Consider the following 8,334-nt stretch of genomic DNA (forward strand, 5'->3'; position numbering starts at 1 on the left):
TTTTTGCGAGATAAATGGCAACCTACTACGGATGCCTACACTGCATTCACAAATGCAGTTCAATGCCACCAGGTTGAGACAACTGAACTAACTGAATGAGGGTTTGAATTTAACTAAAGATGACTATCACTAAACCAATGTCAAAGTTGCAAAATATTACCCACCAATGGCACCAACAAGTGATAAAAAATGTTTTAGACAAGGGAATGCCTGCCTGGGCCGGCCCATGCAGTAGGGACCTCCTATACTACGTTTTGCATGCTAGGAGAAGACATGGCGCACCCATTTGGGCCGGCCCATGTCCCGGCGTTTTTTTAATTTTGTTTTTTTCTTTTTCTTCCCTGTTTCGTTTGTTTCTACTTCAAAAAAATTCTGGATTTTTTTTAAAAAATTTGAAATATTTTTTTAATAAATCACAAAGTGCTTGTGGTTAAAAAATGTTCATGATTTTGTAAAAAATGTTTGCTCATTCAAAAAATGTTCCAAAATTTAAAAACAAATGCTTGGAAAATTAAAAAATGTTCACATTTTTTGAAAAAGTTAGTGTATTAAAAATGTTAATGAAATTGAATAAAATTTCACCAATTCAAAAAATGTTCACGAATGAAAAATATCCTAAAAATACAAAAGCTGTTCATGACTTACAAAATAGTCTATTCATCCATAAAATCTTGGATGATTCAAAAAATTTGAGTTAAATTAAAAAAATGTTCATGAATTTCAGAAATTGTTCCACCAATTTCCAAAAAAAATGTTCATCAATTCTAGAAATGTTCGCCGATTCGAAATAATTGTTCAAAAAATGTTGACAATTTTATAAAAATATTTGCAAATAGAATAAATGTTTATGAATTCAAAAAATGTTCTTGATTTAAGAACATGTTCTAAAATTTGTAAAGTGTTCACAATTTGAAATATGTTCAAGATTTCAAAATATGTTCATGATTTCATGAAATTGAGAGTGATAGTGTATCTCGATGATGCAGCAAAATTGCATGGACCCTTTTGCTAGTATATTCAACGAACCGAGTCCCATAAATCTGCATACAAGGTCCATTATCCCTCGTTAACGAGGAGCATGTACACGACACACAATATACAAACTAACATAAATGCCAGAAAAAACACCACACTTTTGACCCAATAAAAACACATGCTGGCATAGCCCCTCCTCAGCTGAACAGGGTAACTGCGGCTCCCTCCACATTTTCACTTCCGGGCTTGGGACCGGCAAAGGCAGTGTTAGGCCACACCAACCAATCATTCAACAAAGCATACAAGGCACACACACTCAGAGAGTCATGCCACACACAATCACACACACAGTCATTGTCAAAATGCAATATTCACACTTCTAACGCAAACAATACAAAGGAGGTAACTGCAGCTCCCTCCACATTTTGGCATCCGGGCTTGGGACCGGCAAAGGCAGTGTTAGGCCACACCAACCAATCATTCAACCAAGCATACAAGCCACACACAATCACACACACAGTCATTGCTAAAATGCAATATTCACAGGTACACACATCACAGTCAAATGCACAATATTCGCAGAGTCACACACACAGTCAAGCACAGAGTCACACACACAGTCACACATCACAGTCAAATGCAATATTCGCATAGAGTCACACACACACCGTCAAACACACAGTCCCACACACAGAAAGTCAAGCCACACACACAAGAGAGTCAAGCCACAAACAGTCAGACAGGCACAGAATGGAGCACTTGCACACAAAAAACAACAAGAAACTCAGAAAGCTATAAAGAGAAATTCCAGAACCTGAATGACTAAACGATTTCTCTCGAGGGGTGAGGGTGATTCAGATCTTCGTTCCTGAAAACAGGAAGCTGGTTAGAGGCTGATTAAGTGATTATCATGCTACCCACAAGTTTGTAGGCCTATGGACAGAAAAGAAATGTTAAATGTGTTCTTATTCTACTTACTAGAGAAAGCAAGGCATACATGAGCAACATTCTTATAGAAATTTTGGCTAAGGTAAGCCTCATACCTAAAATATATATGTTTCAAGTTGGCAACTGTGGTTGCCTTTCATGAGTTACAAGCCGATGGATAGCCTGAAAAATGACATGAGCAACTTAAAATGTGAGTTTCCACAATGTAAATGATGTTTCTATTATTCTTGAAGCAAGAAAAGTAGCTTACTTCACCAACAGCACCAGCAGTCATATTTACAAAAGAAGATTAAGATGACCTGTGATGTAATAAGCATCATATGAGTCAAAAATACTTGGAATCAGTTTATGATCATAAGAGCATAGGTAATTATTCCTGTGTGTATATCAAAGTTATCAAGATAGGAACTTACTGATTCTGTGTATCTTGCAACTCCAATAATTCACCTGGTTTGGCATCTTTGACTTTAGCTATAGGTGAGAAGAACTGATAACAAATAGAAGTTACACAAATGGAAGTACCCCATTCCTGCAATATTCAGATGTCTGATGCATGATATGATGTAGGAAGTGCAGGGGCTACATCATTCATGTTAGGAATCTGGTAACAAAGAGGACCAAGGTAGTACCTTCAAGGAAGAACTTTTGTTATTTCTGCCCATTTATTCCCATATATCCGATGGGCATTATTCAGTGCATGTTCCTCCTCATGTTCCTCCTCAGTAGTCCAAACATCTCTGTATTTCTGGATTCAGATGATTATGCCACCTAAGATGTTATGTAGAATTCGAAATCAGCTTCATAACCAATCAACTCTTTATGTAACTAGTGTGTTTCTGAATTAGCAAACATGCCAATAGGTAGTTATGGATACAACACATCTAAAAAAAATACACAGAAGTAGCAAAATTTGGCTAAATAAACGTTTTGACATCAACATCGCAAAATGTAAAGAATGTAAATATACCTGCGTTGTATGCAAACCCAACCCATCAGTGTCCTTAGCAACACAATAAATACCTTAAATACTTAGAAAAACATTATTCCAGTGATTGGACAGCAGTAATACAAAAAAAGAATGTGATATCCACATAAGACATAATCACAAAAAAGTTTAGAAAAAAGCAGCGGACAACAAAGCAATCAATCGTGGAATACAAAACACAAGTTATACAACCAAACATTCAGCAAAGCATACAAGCCACACCATCAAACAAATGCAATTTTCACACAGAGTCTCCCTCTACACATACACAAAGTCAAGCCAGACACATATTCACCATCAAGCCACACACAGTCACACACACAGTCAAGCCACACACATATTCACCATCAAACCACACACAGTCACACACAGAGTCAAGCCACAGAGAGAGAGAGTCAAGCCACATACACACACAGAGTCAAGTCACACACATATTCATCATCAAGTCACACAGAGTCACACACACAGAATGGAGCGCTTGCACACAAGAAACAGACATAGATAGGAGCAGAGAAACCTAATACATACAAGACAGAAGTAAACTCAGAAAGCTATAAAGAAATTCCAGAACTTGAATGAGTAAACTGATTTCAAGTTGGCTCAAGATCATTGAGAATAAAATATGGAGGCCATATCAGTTCCAAACACGACTTACTAATAACCACTGCAGTACTTAAACATGAGTATCAAGTAGGGTAATTTATCACATACAGTAAGCAAAGCATTGAAATATTTGAAGGATGTAAAATAGAAATTAGGCACCAGTACACCAACAAGGCAACAAAGAACCATACAAGACAGAACATTAAAAAGAGTAAATTGCAGAAGAGAGAAACAAATCTACAACTGAACGGAGTAAACCTTACTCATCCCCAATTTGGCATTGCTCAATTCGAGAGATATTGTAGTATCGAAGTGCAGCTTCCAAGAATTTACGCTTTAGATCTAAAATTCTCACATAGCAGACCTACAAGAGATATAAGAAGGGAACTAAATTTTTGTCCTTAGTTGTAGACAGATAGATTATTAAACTGTTTCTGAACCAACAAACCTTGTATTGTAAGTTCAGAACTTCCTGGTTGCTGTTTGTGACCAAAAATGAGGCTTTGTTGATAAAAGCTTCAGCATTCACTGCACCATCATCCCACAAAATGAGGAACTACATTAGTCCAGCTGACAATGCAATGACGACAAAGGCTAAAAATGGGACTAACCTCCAAATAGAGTCGTGCAATCTGGACGCCTTGGATAATTTGTTTGTGTCATCAAGCATCCTGGTTTTTAAGAAGATGGTTAGATTTCCCAGACTTAGAATATCCAATGACATGTAAAGAGAGACAAAAGCTTAGCTTCTACCTGATTCTTGAGTCCAAGTCAATGCCACTAAGCACTTCTGCTGCTCTCAGCCATTGTTGTTCAAATTCATACAATTCTGCAACTTCAACAATAACTCCCAAACAGTAGCACTAAAGAAGACAAGGCTATTTAGATTTTTGAAATGCGGTGCATAAGAGGGACATGATGCACGAAGCTATACGTAGATATTTAGGTTTCTACAGTGCAACCCATGTGAGCTTGAATGAGTGCTTGATAATTGAATAGATATAACTCAGTTTGAGATCAGCTACTTTTCCACTCTCCAGTGTCTTCCATACGTATTCTTTAAGTTGGTCGGTTGTAATGTTACTCTCAGTCTCTTCCATTACAGATTTGATCCATAACAACACTTCCTGCAGTATATGGTGACTATTCTCAGTTTATGCGCATCAAAATAGTAAATACACCATTTTAAAATAACAGGACGTATGTTTTTCTTCTTCTTAGCATCATGTGCAAAAGCAAGTGGGTAAATAACACATCCACAAGTTCTACAATTACGAAAAATTTGTTCCAGGAGATCCATTTGGGTAACACAAGTTGAGCATTATATGGCAGAGAACATCAACTACACATAAAATCAAGTGTACCTGATTAGCCAGGCTGTGCGGTGGCCCAGCCAAACCGCTCAGTGTCCTTAGCAACACAATATAGAGCAAATGTGAAATGTCCAGATCCACATGTCTGTACCTTAAATACTTAGAAAAGCATTAGAATATGATATCCACATAACACACATATCACAGAAAAGATCAGAAAAAAAGAATAGTCAGTTGTCTGCACTAAACAAGTGTCCTTAGCAACACAATATAGAGCAAATGTGAAATGTCCAGATCCACATGTCTGTACCTTAAATACTTAGAAAAGCATTAGTTGATATCCACATAACACACATATCACAGAAAAGATCAGAAAAAAAGAATAGTCAGTTGTCTGCACTAAACAAGTACTGGTCTGTTACCTATGATCGGGAACTACCAATACCAAGTAAGCATAAATGATTATTCGTCAAGACAATCGCTCCTGCCATATGAACATGTATCTCAAGGAAAATTTGTAAGAGATGTGGTTAATTACTTGAAGTATAAAACACACCATATCAAGTATACTAACACAGAAGTGATATCAATATTTCCACCTTCACATCAGATAGTATAAAACACACCACGGCCTACACGGTTTGCACCCCTGAACGCATCCCCATATATGGAGAGACAAACATTGGGAACATAAGCAAAGCATGACAAGAAGAACCCAATTGGAAAGAACACTAAATAAACAACCATCAGAACAACCATAATGTATCACCCCATCTCTGCTTATAAGATGGGTGATTCAAGAATATAAGAACAACCTTAACGAACAACCATAACGACCAACGAGCCAAACTAGAGTATCACAAAGGCGCATGCGTTTGAGGTCTGGAAATCGCCGACGAACAACGCAGCGACGGAACCGAGGAACCGATATGAGCGAACACGATAAACTGACCTTGCTTTGGCCTCTCCCCGTCTCTGTAATCCAAACTCAAAACCAGACGGGCGAACACGAAACACAGGGACATGAAACGTAATCATTCATCGCTCCGCCACGAATACGAAACACAGAGTCGTGAGTGTCTCCCAGATAACCGAAGTGCACGCAGAAGTTAATGATCCAACACACTCAGAATCAATATTAACTACTCAATGATCCAGCAAACATTACAACAGAATTTTACGGAATAGGGTGTCAGAAGCTCAATGATCAATGATCGCACTATAAGTTAATTGTCACAAAGTCTAGGCAAAGCAAGAAAAGCATTTTCCATTGACTGGACATTAGTAATACAAAAAAAAAAAAGAATATGATATCCACATAAGACATAACAAAACATATGCATATCACTAAAAATTTAAGAAAAAAGAAGTCAACTGTCTACACTAAACAAATACTAAGTCATCAATCACAATACCGAGTTGATGCCATAAAATTTAACATGACAAACAATACTTTTTCATGCACACTAACTGGGGATTAACAAATGTCAGAGCATAAGAGTTGGGCTACTCAATTGGATCACTATCATCAGAAGAAAACAAGCAGCACATGTCCATGTTATAGGTTCGTTGCAACTGTTGTCCAAAGTAAAGGGACATGACAGAAGTTAGCAGGTAGCAGCATTGCTAAAAAACATGTGATGAACGTGCTTTCACGGATAAATAAATTCTGGAGTTATGCTCACAACAGAATTATATGACAAAACTCTGGAATTATGCTATGCAATCTAAAATGTAGTCTAAGGGGAACTAACTAGCAGCAGCTCATCTAGAACTCCTATGAGTAGTTGAATGGAAATAGCAACATCAAGAAGAAAAGAAGGGACCTTGTCCAACAGTAGCAGCAACAGGTGTTCAATTAGTCAAGCAGCAGGCCACATGGTTTGCACTCTTGTAAAACTTTTCTGCTCGGAACACACAAGCAAAGCATGATATAAAGAAACAAATTGGAAAGAACATAAACAGTATAGAGCATTAGATCAAGCGTAAGGAATCACCCCATCTCTGAATTTAGGATGAGAGCACACACGCCTAGCCAGTACAACAAGAAGTCAAGAATTAACAGACCCTGAAACGCAAGAATTGACAGAGGGCCAACAAGAACTGACAGGGGGCCAAGAATTGACAGAGTATCACAAGAGAGCATACGTTTGAGTCCTGAAAATCACCAAGAGCAACGTAGGTGACCGAACGGAGGAACCAGTCTGAACTAGCACGATACCGAACGTAATCCAATTTCGAAACCAGACCCGTTCGTTCCTGCAACCAACGCGAACACGAAACCCAGGACTGCTAGCACAAAAACCATACCCGTTCGGATAACAGAAGCGCGCATTGACAAAATTGCTAGCACGCAAACGAGATGGAGGAGACCCCCGACGAGGCGAGACGGACCAAGAACACGCGAGCGCATCGGGACAACGGCGAGGATGAGCGAAATCGAACCAGGCGCGACTCTACACGGACGACGGCGAGGACGAGCGAAACTGAACCAGGCGCGACCCTACACGGACGACGACGGCGAGGACGAGCAAAATCGAACCAGGCGCGACCCTACACGGACGACGGCGGCGAGGAGGTGCAAAATCGAACCAGAAGCGACCCTACACGGACGACGGCGGCGTGGACGAGCAAAATCGAACCGGACGCGACGCACAAACGGGGGACGGCGAGGACGAGCAAAACCAAACCAGGCGCGATTTCTGAACTGACGAATCGAGCGCGAGCAAAAACCAAATCAGGCGCGGTTCTAAGCCTAAACAGGCGACGAATCGAGGAGGAGCGAATCCAAACCGGACGCGAGGAGGCGAGGCGAGAGGCACGGCCCGGGGCCCGGGACGAAGAGAGGAGGAGCAGACCGGCCACGGCCACGGCCAGAGCGCGCGGAGGGAGGAAAGGGAGCGCCTGGCCGCGGGCGGGCTGCCGGGGAAGAGGCCGTGCCGCCGGCCGGGTCCTTGCCGGAGACGGCTTCGGCGGGCGGCGGAAATCGAAGGGAAGTGGCGCTGGTGGTGGTGGGTTGGGGCCGGATCCGGACCGGGTGGGCAGGACAGGAGGGGTCGGTCGGTGGGTCGGTCGGCAACGTGGCGCGGCGCGGAGATGTTACCGTTTTTTTTTTTTGAAAGGAAAACTTACTTCATTACACATACGGGCCAACAAAATCGCTGGCAACCGCTTCAGTTACAAAGTTTGGTACATCTGACAACCACATACATATATCTGGCTCAACCAAACTCGCGCCAAATGACGCTAGCTTATGGGCAGCTACATTACAGGACCTGGGACACCAATTGATAAAAGCGGACTGAAAATAGTACAAGAGTTTAAACTTTGCTTCTCGAAACAGGGCACCGAAAACTGAATTATCGTAGGCGTCTCCGTCAATAGCTTGTTTCAGCACCAATGCATCCGTTTCGAAGATTACATTCCTGCATCCCAACTCACTTGCTCTCTCCACGGCATATAACAGGGCAATTGTTTCTGCTTGAATTGCCTCAGAGAGTCTTGACAATC

The 8,334-nt window shown here is 40.8% G+C and overlaps 1 long non-coding RNA gene across 1 annotated transcript; it reads right to left on the reverse strand.

Moving 5' to 3' along the window:
* Positions 1 to 1,416: 1,416 nt before the first annotated feature.
* LOC119336159 lies at positions 1,417 to 7,796 on the reverse strand. The gene is made up of 10 exons (XR_005162226.1): positions 4,876 to 7,796; positions 4,265 to 4,638; positions 4,123 to 4,182; positions 3,960 to 4,039; positions 3,770 to 3,875; positions 2,553 to 2,691; positions 2,337 to 2,452; positions 2,174 to 2,222; positions 2,019 to 2,085; positions 1,417 to 1,843 (listed from the first exon to the last, which is right to left on the reverse strand). It is a non-coding gene; the product is annotated as an uncharacterized LOC119336159 (long non-coding RNA).
* Between the last annotated feature and the right edge of the window lie 538 nt (positions 7,797 to 8,334).

This window comes from Triticum dicoccoides, chromosome 7B, assembly GCF_002162155.2.
Source record: "Triticum dicoccoides isolate Atlit2015 ecotype Zavitan chromosome 7B, WEW_v2.0, whole genome shotgun sequence".
NCBI classification, from domain to species: domain Eukaryota; kingdom Viridiplantae; phylum Streptophyta; class Magnoliopsida; order Poales; family Poaceae; genus Triticum; species Triticum dicoccoides.